The sequence below is a fragment of the Cydia fagiglandana genome, chromosome 16 (genome assembly GCF_963556715.1).
Source record: "Cydia fagiglandana chromosome 16, ilCydFagi1.1, whole genome shotgun sequence".
Classification (NCBI taxonomy): Eukaryota; Metazoa; Arthropoda; class Insecta; order Lepidoptera; family Tortricidae; genus Cydia; species Cydia fagiglandana.
Genome location: NC_085947.1, coordinates 15,778,738 through 15,795,289, shown reverse-complemented (window position 1 = coordinate 15,795,289; position 16,552 = coordinate 15,778,738). Strand labels below are relative to the sequence as shown.

General features: G+C 39.2%; 2 protein-coding genes across 2 annotated transcripts in view; one reads left to right on the top strand and one right to left on the bottom strand.

Annotated features, from left to right (window-relative positions):
• LOC134672115 (oxysterol-binding protein-related protein 9) overlaps nucleotides 1–16,552 on the bottom strand; it is a 130,465-nt gene that overhangs the window by 110,882 nt on the left and 3,031 nt on the right. The gene's annotated exons all lie outside the window — the stretch shown is intronic.
• LOC134672095 (very long chain fatty acid elongase 7-like) overlaps nucleotides 1–16,552 on the top strand; it is a 40,305-nt gene that overhangs the window by 21,103 nt on the left and 2,650 nt on the right. The gene's annotated exons all lie outside the window — the stretch shown is intronic.

Genomic DNA, 16,552 nt, shown 5'->3' with positions numbered 1-16,552 from the left:
GAACTATACTCAAAATGACTCGGACTACTTACTTCAAAGAAAATGAAGACTATTGCAAGAGTAATCCAGTAATCTTACACAATCTCTGACATTTACAATCATATGACTCAATGCAAGTTTACTACAACATTAACGTCCGGGTATTTCATAGCCGAATTCAGTTATACTGCTTTTACGGCTGCTGTAACTCCAAGTTAACTGTTAAACGTTTCCACTAAATTTATGCTCTGAGTAGAGCCGTCTTGTTCCTCGTTACAAAGTATACGTACTCACTCATACTATAAGGAATGCACGGCCGCTTGTGTACTCGAGTGGGAGCTATTTAGTTTTACCCGCTAATTTATTTCTCGTAGAACTTAATTAATTTTATATAACATTTGATTATCCTATGTATCACAACAATGTGTAATGTAAAATGTATCCACGAATGTCGTGTCGGTACAAACCCGATAGGGTTTCACGGCACTTTTCTGTTTGATTTAATGTAAGATTTCAGTATAGAATAGAATAAAAAAAAATACCTGAAGTTTTCGCGTTAAATACTTGCTAACTACACTCTCAGAGTGCGCGTATCGCCACACATGAATGCAATTTTACTTATAAAATACTACGCTGCGGGCGGTATTACCGAGTTGCATCCTATAACATTGAATACCACAACAGCCCTTTTAAGTAAAAACCATGGTTACATATGTATGTACTTAAAAAAAACTGGTCAAGTGCGAGTTCGGACTCGCGTTTCAAGGGTTCCGTACATCACACAATTTTCAACAATTTTTTTTTGTACATCAAACGTGACGTGAGTGAAACGTCTTGAAAAACCCAAATGGGTCAATCAAAAACCAGATGTAACATGAAGTTTTCTGGCGTGGTGGCTTATATTATCTCTGCAACTATGCAAAGTAGCTTAGATAGGAAGATTAAATGCCGAACAGTAATAGTACAAGGTGTCCAAATGCGAAGAGTCGAAGACTGAAGACCGAGCTCCGCCTAGGGCTGATAGCTCGGAGCGTCCGACGAGTCACGCTTCCTACAACTTCCGCAAGTGTTTTAAAAGGCCGAAGAGAGATAATACCTACAGGGTGGCCAAAAAATAAGTGCATTCCCGTAGCCGGGGAGGTTTTCGGATTATACTGAGCTTTACAACTTTTACTATGGGACCCCAACCCCGAAATCGCGAAAAAAAATGTATCCTCCCGTAGAAAAAGGACCAGCCAAAATGTATGAAACAGCCCAATTTTTCCTCGCAATTTCGGGGTTGCACGTTGGCAACGGGAATACACTTAGTTAATTTTTGGCCACCCTGTTTAGTGCTTTTTAAAACACGTAACAATAGTAACCTAATCAATCAGTATTACACTTGTACCAATGCGGCTGTGTGCCAGATACAGCCTATAGTCACACCAATAAAAGTCTGCAGCGGATATGATAGCCCACGCAGTGTAAGTGTTATTAATACGTCATAATTTCATAGAAGTTTGACGTTTAATATGACACTTGCACTGCGTGGGCTATCAAAATCGCTGCAGACTTTTTACGGTCTAACTATAGTCGCATTTTTTGTCGTCATTCCGACTCATGCTTGAAGTTAGCTTCAAGCGTGAGTCGGAATGGCACGCCTCTTCGGGACGCTTCGGGCCTTCGGCCTTATGCGGATATCGGCCTAGGGCCTTCGCAAATAGCTGTCTACATCACGTTTCACTTAAACCATTGCGGCTGTGTCCCTAAAAAACCTAAACCGCATTTTTGTTCTTAAATCCGACTCACGCTTGACTGTAGATTTCTAACAGGTTTTCCTGTCATCGTTAGGTAAAGGACTATTAAGGACTGTATCGTTTATTATAAATACAGATAAAACCTGGTCGTACTGTTGACGTGTGTATTATTTTGTATTACTATGTTCTTAAGGTATAATCTGGGGGTATTTTTAAGACATATCTGATATAAGAATGTTTTACATTTATTTTATTTTAGGGACTTTATGATGATTTTAATACCTTCTAGCAAATGTAATTCGGACAAGCCTATCGAGCTTAATTTGAGACTATTTCACCGATTCCTTAGTACGATTTAAAGAAACAAAAGGTTAATATGCTGCCAAAATATGCCATCTAAGTGTCCTTTTCATGATTGCTCAATTGAACATTCACAGAATAAATGTGGTGTATTTTATCTTTACATGAAAACGACTTTTTATGCAACATTTTGGATTCCCGTCAATTTCTGACGCCAGGGAAATGACGGAAACAGCTAAAAGAATCTACCGAAATCCAAAGCCTAACGGACATTCATGGCGTTGAACCATGGCTAGAACAGGTCGATAGAAACGCTCCATGATGGTTATATTGTATACCAAAGTCGGGGTTGTCGTAAGTAACATGCCATATTTTCAAAAAGGCCACCAAGCACAGATCCAAAACTTTTTTTCCAACTAAAAGAAATGATTAGACTATGCCCAGATGTTTCGCTTTACGAATCATATGTAATTGCTGTTTACATAGTACGATTTTTTTTGTGTAATACTTATCTTGTTCGCAAACCGTAAATTTTCTTGTAGTATTTGTCCGAAATCGTTGTAGTTACTCGGGAGGATTGGGTAAATATTGTCCAAACCATATGCTTTACGTGATCTCCCAGGACGAAATGTTACTTATTATTAAAGCACTAATTAAACTATATGTGTAATTTTTTAATAAAAACATAATACCAGAAAAAACGGCTAAGTAAAGTTGTATTTATAATAAACGATACAGTCCTTATGAGTAATTTTTTCAGAATTTTAGACCCTGTAGTTTCGGAGATAGAGGGGGGGAATGGTCATTATTTGTCTTATTTCTTGAATAACTTCTAAATTTTTTATTGTCAATTTATAAAAAAAATATATTTGAGATTCTCACAATGAGCTCTTTCGTTTGATATGTAAGACGACATATTTTGCAAAACTTTGTTTTTAAATTTTATCTTTTACCCCCCAAAAGTAGCCCTTATGTTTAAAATTCATTTGTTGACGTTACATATTCGTCTTTGGGTCACAGACTTACATATGTGTACCAAATTTCAACTTAATTGGTCCAGTAGTTTCGGAGCAAATTGGCTGTGACAGACGGACGGACAGACAGACGCACGAGTGATCCTATAAGGGTTCCGTTTTTTCCTTTTGAGGTACGGAACCCTAAAAATTGAGATCACTTTTTGATTTTGTACTTTTTTCTACTATAAGCGGACTAAATTTGCGTCTTACATCTTGACCTCCGACACAAGACAGCGCCACGTTTTTCGGTCCTGTATCTGGATGACAATAATAAGATGACTTGAGGAAATAATGATTTTATGAAAAATATCGGATAGAGAATTTAACCTAAGGCCATGAGTTGGTATTGAGGACTTTTGGAACCAATTAACTGATATAACTCTCTTCTCTTACTTCTTGGTCGCATCCATCAGAGTCATGACTGACGATCGTGGTTGGTGGGTTTTGTAACTGATATAACATTCGAACTCAGAATCTGTCGCTGAAACACCTGAACACTTGACAGGGGCGTATTTACCCTAGGGCCATGGGGGCCATGGCCCGGGGCGGCAGGCCGCGGGGGGGCGGCAAAGTCGCCCCCTAGCAGCTTTTTCTGGGCGCCTTTTATATTCTAACTTACCTATATAAATGGTTATCTGTCTATCTATCTATTACCTATATTTTCATTGACATTTAAATTAACAAAATAAACGAACGCTTCAAACCCCACCAATTGCTTCAAATATCTACCAACAAGTACCTAAATTAAGCAACATTTTCGTTCAACAAGTATTATTACGGCGTAGTGCCGGATTTACCACTAGGCTGAGTAGGCTGAAGCCTAGGGCGGCAGATTTTAGGGGGCGGCAAATTTGGGTCAAAAAAATATTTTATATTTTATTCAGTTCAGATAGGGTCGACCAGAATTTTGTCGCTCCCCTATTTATTTGTAAAATTTAAATAACAAGCATTATTTGTCGATTTTGCCGCCCTCTGTCATGTCAAGACCATATTGAGACAGACAGACGGCTGGACAGAACAAAGTGATCCTATATGGGTTCCGTTTTTTCCTTTTGAAGTACGGAACCCTAAAAATTTACCTACTATTTTCTCGAAAAAATTTCGCGCTCGCTGCGCTCGCGTTTTCACTTACCTACCTACATTATTTCTGACCCATCTCACTATATTGGGTGATTCTTGTGTCTTCGTAGTATTGAATCTCACTACATTGTTCCGATCCCATGCCGAAACTCAGTATAGATAGAGTGCTCTAGCTTAATATCAGATACATATACAATACTTTTCATGACTTTCTAGCACCACAGAATGAGGGATAATGGCACGGCCTGTGTAATACGCATCCCTACTACTGTCGTCTGCATAGCAATGATTATCATTGATATGCAGCAATGACAGCACAGAACCTAGTGGAACGCCAGCGGTAATGTCCACACTATCGGAGCAGCTTCCGTCTACTATACGGCTCATATGCGTCTACCGGAAAAAAACCTAGCGATCCATTTGTATAGCATATTCCCTCGAGCAGACTCGATGCCAGACCCGACCGAACTCCTTAGCTATATCCAGCCTGACTGTCAATGCCTCACCTTGATTCTCAATGGCCAAAACCCAGCAGTACCCACCGGTCACCGAGTGTGCGAACGAGGTCGCATCCTCAAGATCTCTCGCACACGTCAGGAGTGCTGGTGGCCTAGCGGTAAGAGCGTGCGACTTTCAATCCGGAGGTCGCGGGTTCAAACCCTGGCTCGTACCAATGAGTTTTTCGGAACTTATATACGAAATATTATTTATTATTTGCCAGTCGCTTTTCCTAATCCCAACTAGACAGACTAATCCCAATAAGGCCTAGTTTCCCCTCTGGGTTGGAAGGTCAGATGGCAGTCGCATTCGTTAAAACTAATGCCTACGTCAAATCGTGGGATTAGTTGTCAAGCGGACCCCAGGCTCTAATGAGCCGTGGCAAAATGCCGAGATAACGCGAGGAAGAAGACCTTTCTGCACTGAAAAGAATTATAAATTATCTACGTTCCACTATCAGTGAAGAGCGCCTGAATAGCTAAGCTCTTCTTAATATAGAAGCTGAGCTGACAAACGTTTTAAATTACGACAGCGTCTTTGATGATTTTGTCAACCAATTTGTACATAGGAAAACAATGTAAATGCCTATGTGAGTAAATGGTAAATGTTTATTTTTTTTATTTCACACCTCAAAGGTACTTGTTTTAGGTTTTTTTTTCTTAAATAAAATACTTTATCGTCACTGATAAAGGGGGGCGGCAAATCAAAATGGCCCGGGGCGCCAAATTTGTAAATACGCCTCTGACACTTGAAACACCTGTGTAACGCGCGTACCAAATAACTAGTAGGTATTGCCTATTTTTTTTCACCTCTACAGCCACGAGTGAAACTGTTGCCTGTATACAAATATTTGCCTACAGTGGGTACGCCCAGCGTTTAATAGGGCAAATACGGCGTTGAGGTTACTAGGCGCAGGCGCAGGGCATGCTCCATTATGCACACGGTCGATGTTAAAGACATACGATTATGAACGTTGTCCCTTTGCAATAAGGCGCGAGATGTATACATATATTTGACACTGCGACACTTATAGGTTAAGGAACCAAGGTGCTCTTTGTGTATTTTGTGAAGTCATGTTATGATTTGTGTTTATGTAGGTAAATGAACTACGACATTGCAAAAGTCACACCTGAACGAAGATATTTAAAAAAAATTTGGATCTTAGTTGAGAACTTTTGGAGTAGGGTAATTTTCCAGTAAGGAGATGGAGTAGTGGGTGAAAGTAAAGTCCAAATTAACGAACACAAAACGATAACCACTAGAGCCGACCTCCTAGAATCTAATGGAATTGGCACCGGCATGCCGTTTTTGCTTTCTGCCCGGCTCAATGTGATTTCCTCCCTCCGCGCTTCGACAATAACCACCCCCACCCCCCTCCACCTTAGCACTCGTAATCAACCATTGCCATTAATTTCAATGGAGTTCTTACAGGTAGCATAGTACGATTACACAAGACTTCACTGTTACTAAATATGTTAAAAACGGGTCACTCACGTATTTTAAGTCGAAAAACGCTCGACATGTTTCACTCCCGTTTTTAGGGTTCCGTACCCAAAGGGTAAAACGGGACCCTATTACTAAGACTTCGCTGTCCGTCCGTCTGTCCGTCTGTCTGTCACCAGGCTGTATCTCACGAACCGTGATAGCTAGACAGTTGAAATTTTCACAGATGATGTATTTCTGTTGCCGCTATAACAACAAATACTAAAAACAATAAAATTAAGATTTAAATGGGGCTCCCATACAACAAACGTGATTTTTGACCAAAGTTTAGCAACGTCGGGAGTGGTCAGTACTTGGATGGGTGACCGTTTCTTTTTGCTTTTTTTTTTGCATTATGGTACGGAACCCTTCGTGCGCGAGTTCGACTCGCACTTGCCCGGTTTTTAATATATTTAATATATCTGTGTCTCACGGAAGTTTCAATGTTATACTTATACGAAATATTCAATTTGAATTTTTACTAAGAGACAGGGTAATTTTATGTGGCAAACGCATTGGAAACATCGAGGGCTTCACTCCGTCGTCGTCACAACGATATACCTAATCATTATAATTTCACAACATCACCTTATTATGTTATAATGTGTAAACCCGACGAAATCGCGTGTGTCGGATGGTGATTTTACTAAAATCAGTGTTGCACGCGACGTAAGAGGTAATGGCTTATAACATAGCTTCATCGTAAAATAGGTTTCGTGACAGTTTTGGGCGGTGATGGTACTTGCTATAAAATTGTCTATCTTTTGGTAGGATCCGTAGGATTGATGAGCGGTATTGTATATTTTATTAACCTTTTAACCGCCAGCAATTTTTGATCGAGCTTGCTCGTGTCGCCACCGACAGTAATTGTACCACGCAGAGTAAGGTTGGCATAGTTACGGGAGTTATAAATGTGCTGTAAAAACCAAATCAGATCTTTGTCTTATTTATCAGACTGTTGCAAAATGAGCTGGATATGTAATGTCTTATATATCAGACTCTGGCGGTTAAAGGGTTAAAAAGTAAAATATGAAATATGGAAGAATGTCTAATTCCACTTTTCTTTTCTTTCTCTACAGAGTGCTTGATTCAAACAAGTAATTGTAAGCTTTTACTTTGTAGATTACATTAAATAATTCATAACTTTTTGTCAAAAATTTCATTTTTGGTACAAGCTTTTATCGCTCACTGTACTTTTCTTACGACAGACAACTAATACTCATCAAGACAATTATATAAACCCCTGACACATTAGGTTGCGTTGTTTCATCACAGAGTTCCTATGGCCACCTCCTGTCTCCATCATCAGATCAGCTCGATGGTACCATAATATTGCATTGTCATCCGATTTATACATGTATGCAAAATTTCAGCTCAATCGGAAACCGGGAAGTGGATCAAATTTTGCAAGATTTGATTACAGACCGACAGACAGACAGACAACGAGACAGGTTAAACTAGGTAGTAAGGTTTCACAGCAAATCATATGTGCTTAGATCAGTGTTTCTTATGTCGAAGTATATCTGACAGGTCGTGGTGGTCTAGGCTGTGCCGATTTTGATGACATTTGACCCAACAATGCACCGATAGCTACAACCTGACTCTGGGCCCGATTCGGATTTTGAAATAGACATCTATTAGATATCTTTTAGACATCACCAAGATACGATAACGATATGTTCAAGATCTAACTTGTCAAATCTGACATTTGCGCGATTCTGGAGATACTCTTGAACGATTTCCACAGGATATGACTTAGAGTAAGATATCTATTAGATGTCAATTGGATCTCTATCTAACGTAAAAGTGACATTGGTTGCCCGAATTGCGCTGGAAAAGAAAACTGGTTCATATCTAAACTATAACGTATCTAGAATGGATCTAGTACGTGTCGTCTCTTGTGAATATCTTGAAGTTCGAATACGGTAGTCTATATCGCACTAACTGATGAGACTATCGTAAAAAACTGGGCAAGTGCGAGTCGGACTCGCGCACGCAGGGTTCCGTACCATAATGCAAAAAAAACAAAAAAAGCAAAAAAAAAAACGGTCACCCATCCAAGTACTGACCACTCCCGACTCCCGACGTTGCTTAACTTTGGTCAAAAATCACGTTTGTTGTATAGGAGCCCCATTTAAATCTTTATTTTATTCTGTTTTTAGTATTTGTTGTTATAGCGGCAACAGAAATACATCATCTGTGAAAATTTCAACTGTCTAGCTATCACGGTTCGTGAGATACAGCCTGGTGACAGACGGACGGACGGACGGACGGACGGACGGACAGCGAAGTCTTAGTAATAGGGTCCCGTTTTACCCTTTGGGTGCGGAACCCTAAAAAGTACACATGTTCCGCTAGCGTGACCTCGTTCGCGTGACTTTATAGAGACACATGACGTCGATGTCTATGTCATCGCGGTAAAACCTTTGCCGTGCCGTGACCGTGACGGATGCGAAAATGTTAGCCGCACGGTGGACTGAAAATGGACTTATGTCTTATACTTTAGCCGTTGTAAGAAATAAATGTGATAGCGTTCGAAAAAAAAATCTCGTAAGATTTGCCTTTGTAATCAGGGCTATAACCGCGAAAATCGAAGTTCGCAAATTGCGGGCATTTTTCTCTGTCACTCTAATTACGCCTTCATTGGAGTAAAAATTACGCCTTCATTGTAAAATCTACCGAACGAATGTTCATGTAGATTGATTGTTGACCTGCACCTGAGTGCATATCGTTAAGGTTTTGTGTAAATTGGTTGAGAATTTCATTTCAACTGGAAAAATAACGTGCTGTCGGAAAAATCACGCTTTACCACCCGTGCTAAATATTTCAAAGAAGATAAAAAGAGGGAGGTCAAAATTATTAGATACGTACGTATATCATGTTGATCTATTTTAAATTATAAACTATTTAAACTACCTAAAGTCCCTCCAATGAGATAAATACGTTATGCATCTCTTGTTATTTCAATATATAATTTTAGCTCTTTCGTAATCTCGACGAATTCGAAAATGTTTACGTACATTGAATATTGGCCTGTTCATTTTCGTCAAGCCGAATCCGTATAAAACAGAAAAGTAATATTTCTCCAAAAAATTAAATCTTTTAAGATTTCCCTATGTAAATCTCATTTTTATGATTTCCCAGACACCTTTCGGCGCCCTTTAGGGGTACTAAAAATAAATCCATTCAGCAAAAAGCCCAAGCTACGGACAAAGGGGAGCCTTAATTGCGGACCTAGTTTTAAAGCTTTGGGGCCGGTATGTAGATTTAAAGGGAGATATGTGTTGTATGCTCAAAGGAGGTAAATAGATAGTGGAAGCTAAGCTCTAATGTTAGTTATTAATTAATTTTTAAATGATACTATTCATTTTTTATGATATAGGAAGCAAACTAAGTGACGAATCGCCTGGTAACCAATTACCGTCGCTCATGGACACCTGTGTCAAGAACCAGAGTGGTTGCAAGTGCGTTGACGGTATTAAGACGGGAGTTCGCTATTTTCTTGAAGGTCGTATCGGTCCGGAAAAACCGCCAGCGACATTTTATTCCACAGTTTAGCTGTGCGAGGGAGGATGTTTCAAGAGAAACGCACAGATTAGCTGCAGACGATAAGCCATATATGTGCCAAATATATCTAAATCTATTCAGCGGCATCAGCATCTTACACATTTCTTACATACTCGTAATAATATTATTATTAGTCGAAAGTAAGATATATATCAAAATATATATTTTTTAAAGAAATCGTTAATATGTTGACTTTGGCCAACAAAAACAACAATAACAAAACAGTTATTTACAAGCTTTTATATAGTTTCACCTGACCGTTGTCTGTCGGTCTGTAATCAAATCTTGCAAGTTAAATTTGATCCACTTCCCAGTTTACGATTGAGCTGAAATTTTACATACATACGTAAGTCGGGTGACAATGCAATATTATGGTGTCATCGAGCTGATCTGATGATGGAGACCGGAGGTGGCTATAGGAACTCTGTGATAAAACAACGAAACCTAATTGTGTTTGGGGTTTTTAGAATTGTCTCGATGAGTATTAGTTGCCTGTGGGATTTAAGTACAGTCAGCGATAAAAGCTTGTACCAAAAATGAAATATTTGCCAAAAACTTATTTACATATTAACATATTGTACCTACTATTGTGTACTGTATATAATATCGGTGTAAAAGCAAAAACGATGATGCACCTACTGGGTACTAGCAACATAAACAGGCCAATTCGAACGTACCGTACACTGACATCAGAATGATATTTTTTTTTCATTTCATTCTTACTTGTACGTACATGAATTGGCCCGGGCGTGACGAACGATAACTAAATAATTCTGATGTCAGTTCACGTTCGAATTAGCCTGAAAATACCAAAACATACATCAAAGCCGAGGGTCCGAGCTTGTTACTAAATAAAACACCTAAAATGAGATTGGCCTTTTATACCCAATTACGCGATGCAGGCTTTAAAAGCTTATGTGAATAATTTATGTGCACAAATTGAAACAGAGGGAACTCATTAGGCTGCCTTTGCCACCCTAATTAGGGGGGAGGTCTTTTCTTTAAACATGACGTTTAGAGCATCTATTATATTATTATTTAAAATTTAAGTCAGGCAACAAGGCCCATATTACTTGATATTACAAATACCTTAGAGACTAATATACATATGTATTTTATAAACATAAAAACTGAACTATTCATGCGACAAAACGGCGGCTACGTTGAATCGGCTATTCTTGTGCCTATATTAAAGGTGGTTCGCCTAGTGTTATATAAATTAAAAATAAAACTTGGAGATCGAGTGTCGTGGAACACTCGATTAGAACGAAGTTAAGAAAAGGTGACCTGGAAAAATGGAGGAAAAATGACCTGGTGACGTGTTCATGTTGTTTTATGTTCATGTATGTATGTAAAGGCGAACTTATCCCTTTAAGGGATTTCTTACAGTTAACCTTCAACATGTTCATGATCTTCGTGTCTGTGTCCGTTTCAGTCATCCTCATTCTTTCTCAATCGTATGGATCGTGACGTGTTTTCGTGACGGAAAAATCTTACACTTTTTTTCGCTTCCCCCATCCGCCAAGGAACTGCGTTCCAAAAATATACAAAAACTGTTCCAGGTGGTCTCTCTCTCATACATCATCTATGTTCCATACTATTTCCTATGGGCAGTAGGTAAGTGGGCAGTAACTACGACTATAAGTAACTTGTAAAATAATTTGGATAAACTCAGCGACACTGCTGATTATCAGTCCCCAATCAAAAACAAGTTAACGTGGTTAGATGTTTTTTGAAGTGAGATCAAACTTCAAGTAAAAATCTTGCATTTCGAAGTGTTAAATAAATTAGCGGCTCGACACCGCATTTGCTGACAGTTTAAAACAATACTCACCGAGTGAAAACAGCGAGACTTTGAAACAATGATAGATTACAGACATCCATTACTTTCGGAGATCGAAAACGTACAGACACGCAAATGGAAAGGGCAGTTTAAATATGTATAGTCATCTTTGTTTTCTTTATTCACTCTGTGCATGACTGTGGCGCCGCCATAGTGGGTGTTGGACATATTGCTTATTTGACAGTTAGCAACTGCCATTGACATAGATATCTTGGGACTGGCTTTACGGACATTAATAATGAGGCATGACAGGGGCCAGTATAGCGGTGTGACACCGCTATAACGCGATTGGTTGACGAGTTCGCATCACGCGCGCTATTGGTCTGCACGATTGGCTGGAATTCGTGAGTAACACCGCTGAACTAGTACCATTCTTATTGCCATTAAAGCCAGTCCATATATTTATACGTCAATGGCAACTGCCAATACGTTGGTCTGACCAGATCCGCACCGCTCTTGACTCCAAATGGCTCTCCACACCGCCAAAGACAGAAACAGACGGAGAAAGATCGTAAGAGAGAAAGTGATGCAAAAGGGAGGTCACGACCCTCAATATTAAGGAATACGACGCAAGGAGGAGCTGCCAAAATACTATGAATTTTATTTAGAGTTGTCCCCTGATTTTTATTTAATATGTGAAATTATATATTATTTCTATAATTTAATGAAGGGACACTATCAAATTTAACAAATTAAACAATAATACAATTAAAAATACACTACATAATCTAAACATAAAACGAATTAAAAACTAAACTTAAATATAAGCAAAATAATATAGACAAAGAAAAAAGAATTAAACTAAATAACTAAAAGTTCCTAAAAAGTAAAAAACCTACAAATAAAATATTGGCCCCAGGTCCGTGCCCACCGGTAGGGTGCCCAGAAGGCTGGCGGCGTTACCACGCTGTACGGCAACGCCGATGCGTTGGGCGAGGTAAACTCCAGCCTTCCGGTCACCCGTTGCGTCTATAAGGCGCTTGGCCAGCTCCTTATATACGCTGTGCGCGCCTTGACCCCACGGCCCAAGCGTCTCCACCCCGAACGGCTCAAACATGCAGCCGGTGTCTAGGGCTGCATATTTGCGCCGTTTGAGATTTTCGGCCGCATCGGCAGCGGCGCCAGCCCTGGAAGAGGTCCCTGGAAGATGGGACGATGCGAGCGTGTCCACGCACGTGGCGTCCCAGACGAGGGGTCGACCCAACTTCCAGGGAACCAGTGTCATGCCATCTGGCCTCTTCCCATCGTCACGCGCTAGACCCGTCGGTTCTAGAACCGACGGCGCTCCGGCGGTGACGAGGGCCCGGCGCAGTATGTCATTAAGACTGGCGTGGCGTGCCGTGCGGCCGGCGCTCTTGGTGCAAGAAAGGCCGTGGGTTCCAAACTTCGACACGTCAGTGCCGCAGTGGCAACGGTGTGGGGCCACCGTTGCCGTTTCTATCCTAATAGGAGAAAAAAAGTGACCCAAGGTTTTTATTTCCATTCCGTTGCCATTTTGCATAGACTTTATATGGCGGTCACGGAATGGAAAGATCGAAAATTGTATGAAAATTTTGGGACACGTTTTTCTCCTATTAGGATCAAAAGAGCTCATGATTCTGAGTAGAAATAGGTTACATAAAAAATCAGAAATTTGAAAAAAAAAGTGTAAATTACAACTTTAAATAAAATGGCCCTGGCGTTGCTTGTAATAGTTGTAATATTTCCCCCACCACCAACTCCGCACATATCCGATACAGTTTTATACTTTGATAAGGTTTGCAGTCAACATAAAATTAGTATTTGTCTTGGGATGACTTTCATCTTTGAGACTCGAATTTTATCTTATCTGATAACATACTATTTTATGGCATTGTTCAATGATGGAATTACTGCCTCGGTGTAAAAAAAATACTTTTTTTATACTCTTATTCAGAATCAGAAACAGTAAACTGACAATTGCGGGTGTGTATTTCATGAGATTATTGAGATTACCGCGTTTTAGTATAAACTTCATATAATACAGTAAAATTATACATTTTGCGTTTGCGTTAAATCCGGTAGTTCTGATTTTTTGCAGGCTTGTTTTTTTTGGATTTGGGCGATTATAACCCTAAAGTACTAGTCTAGTATAATCGCCCAAATCTAAAAAAAATTGCGGTTTATTCGATTTTTGACAAAGTTGCGTTCGGCGCTCGAGGTCACAAACTTGGATTATTCATTGGGCCAACATCATAAACAAGCCTGCAAAAAATCAGAACTACCGGATTTGACGCAAAATAGCCAGGTTACAAAATTCGACAAAGTTACTGGATTAATATTTTTATGACTTAGATACTTTTATTTAAGTGGTTTCCTTTCCAACTCAATCAGATTTTCACGTGATATACACATGAATCTAGAAATAACTATTTGTTCTAACTGCTACCAGTTTACCCATCCTATTTAATTTTAGATATCAGGACGGTATTAACCAGTCCTAATTTTGGATATAAGGACGGAAAAATACGTGCGTATGAGTTCGTTTTTGGAGGCTCGTTAAGGCGCGTATAAGCGCGCCTTTGTTAAGTAAGTAGCGAAACGTAGCGCAAGTGTAAGCGCGTACATGCGATGATCTTAGCGACGACCATATACAGCCTGGCTGTAGCTACGCGCAGGAAAAAACGCAAATGTGAAACCGCTCTAAGTACATCCATATCCAGATTAGGGTGGGTCATTTTTACTTTTTTTTTATTTCATAGGGGGCACAGTCAAAAAAAGGTGCCATTTGGTAATTAATTATTGCACGTATTTTTATTTTATTTTTAGCTTAAATTTTACTTTAGGATTTTAGGCCAAGTTTTTGTTAAATGTATGGACATTATGAAAAAAAATGTTTCTTTTTGAGTGCTTTTTTATTTATTTATTGGCTCTGAACCTTTACCATGCAATTTCGAGCTGGAAATGGTATAACTTTATAGCTAAAGTTTGAATAAAGAGACGATGCATAAATATACTCCGCAGACCATACAAAATATAACGATATTTATATGAAAACTTTGAAATCGATCCGGAGGCACAAAATGAATTCCAATTACAGAATAATTTATAATACTGTTTATTGGTATTATTACGCAACTTTTTGTAACTGTGCCCGAAGGATAATTAATACTTTTTTTTTCTCCATACACGAGTGACCCACCCTAATCCAGATACATATTCAGTAGCTGGAATCCGATATCACACACAGATTGACGCACCATACAACCTCGTATAATATGCACGTTATAATTAGCAAAGCTTACGTGCATATGATATCAGAGGCATGTACTAATTATTCGGATGGTTAAGTCAGAACAGATATGACTAGTATAATGGCTTGCCTTGTTATTGTTACAGTTATTATTAGATACAGGTAATGTAGCTCTAGCTAAGGTAGTGTCGAGGCCAGAAATGGTTCATGTAATATACCCCGCCCTTTCTCCTGTTTGCTTTGAAAAGTTGACTGATAGGTACATAAAAAGTGAACATTTAGACCGGGAGATAGTGACACATTTTACTGGGTCATTTGTACCAGTATGGCGGTTCTTCAGGGGTCTAAGTACGTAATGAACGAAATAAAAATGATGGTCATAGCGCTGGTACCGGCGGCCCAATCGCGTGGGCGTTAGTCGAACGTGTCGGATAAAATACGAGTGTCGAACGATTTGTTCCACAAAAATCCTCGTATTTTTCGATAGTCCATAAAAAAGAAGTAGACGGTAGCGTAATGCCATACTTCTCCGGTGTAACTTACAGCCCGCCATACTGAGGCGAACTCATTAATTAAAAAAAAACAATTCAATCATTTGTGCCAAGCTAATTTTTGCACAGGTGATCATCGTCGAGCAGCCATTCATGGACATCACCATGCCATACTTTTCGGATGGTTCCAAATGGCCGCCATATCGCCGCAAAGGAGTTAAATTTTTTTTATTGCTAAACGATTTGTACCATGTTGTAATTTTTTTTCAAGACTTTCTGTGTGATTATAAATGGAAATCTCATAATGCCGTACCTGTAGGAGGTGGCAAATGTGTACATTTTTTTTAATTTATTTCAAGTATGGTGCCCCTTTTTCCCCCTATTAGAAGTATGGCAAATATAATAATGGTCACATTGCATCATATAATTTCCAAAAATCCAAATGCCATACTGGTACAAATCGTCAAAAAATTGTTTTTTGTTTTAAGTTTTGGCTTAAGTCTCACAGTCGTCCGCCCCGTAGTTATAATCTGAAATATTTTTTTTAGGTATAATTGTATCCAAACAAACAGAATATGATGATGCCATGCTGTAAAAAATTATTTTACGTATACATAGTCGTATTTTTGAAACGTGTCGATTAAATAAGTTTTTCAAGTATGGCAGCACTTTTTCCCCCTACTATAAGTATGGCAATTATAATAACGGTCACATTTTATCAAATACTTTCCAAAAATTTAAATGCAATACTGGTACAAATCGTTTAGCAAAAAAAAAAATTAACTCCCTTGCGGCGGTATGGCGGCCATTTGGAACTGTCCCAAGAGTATGGCATGGTGATGTCCATGAATGGCTGCTCGACGATGATCACGTGTGCAAAAATTAGCTTGGCACAAATGGTTGAATTGTTTTTTTTAAATTAATGTGTTCGCCTCAGTATGGCGGGCTATAAGTCACACGGGAGAAGTATGGCATTACGCTACCGCCTACTTCTTTTTTATGGACTATCGGAAAATACGAGGATTTTTGTGGAACAAATCGTTCGACACTCGTATTTTATCCGACACGTTCGACTAACGCCCACGCGATTGGGCCGCCGGTACCAGCGCTATGACCATCATTTTTCTTTCCTTCATTACGTGCTTAGACCCCTGACGAACCGCCATACTGGTACAAATGACCCAGTAAAATGTGTCACTATCTCCCGGTCTAATTGGACAATGCTCTTCATAGATTTTTTTGATCAAATCATATGTCCCTTACTCTCATTCCCGATTTTTTAATAGTTACATAAAATAACTATTACAACTATATAGTTTTTACTGTTTTGCGTCAGGGACACTTTGCAA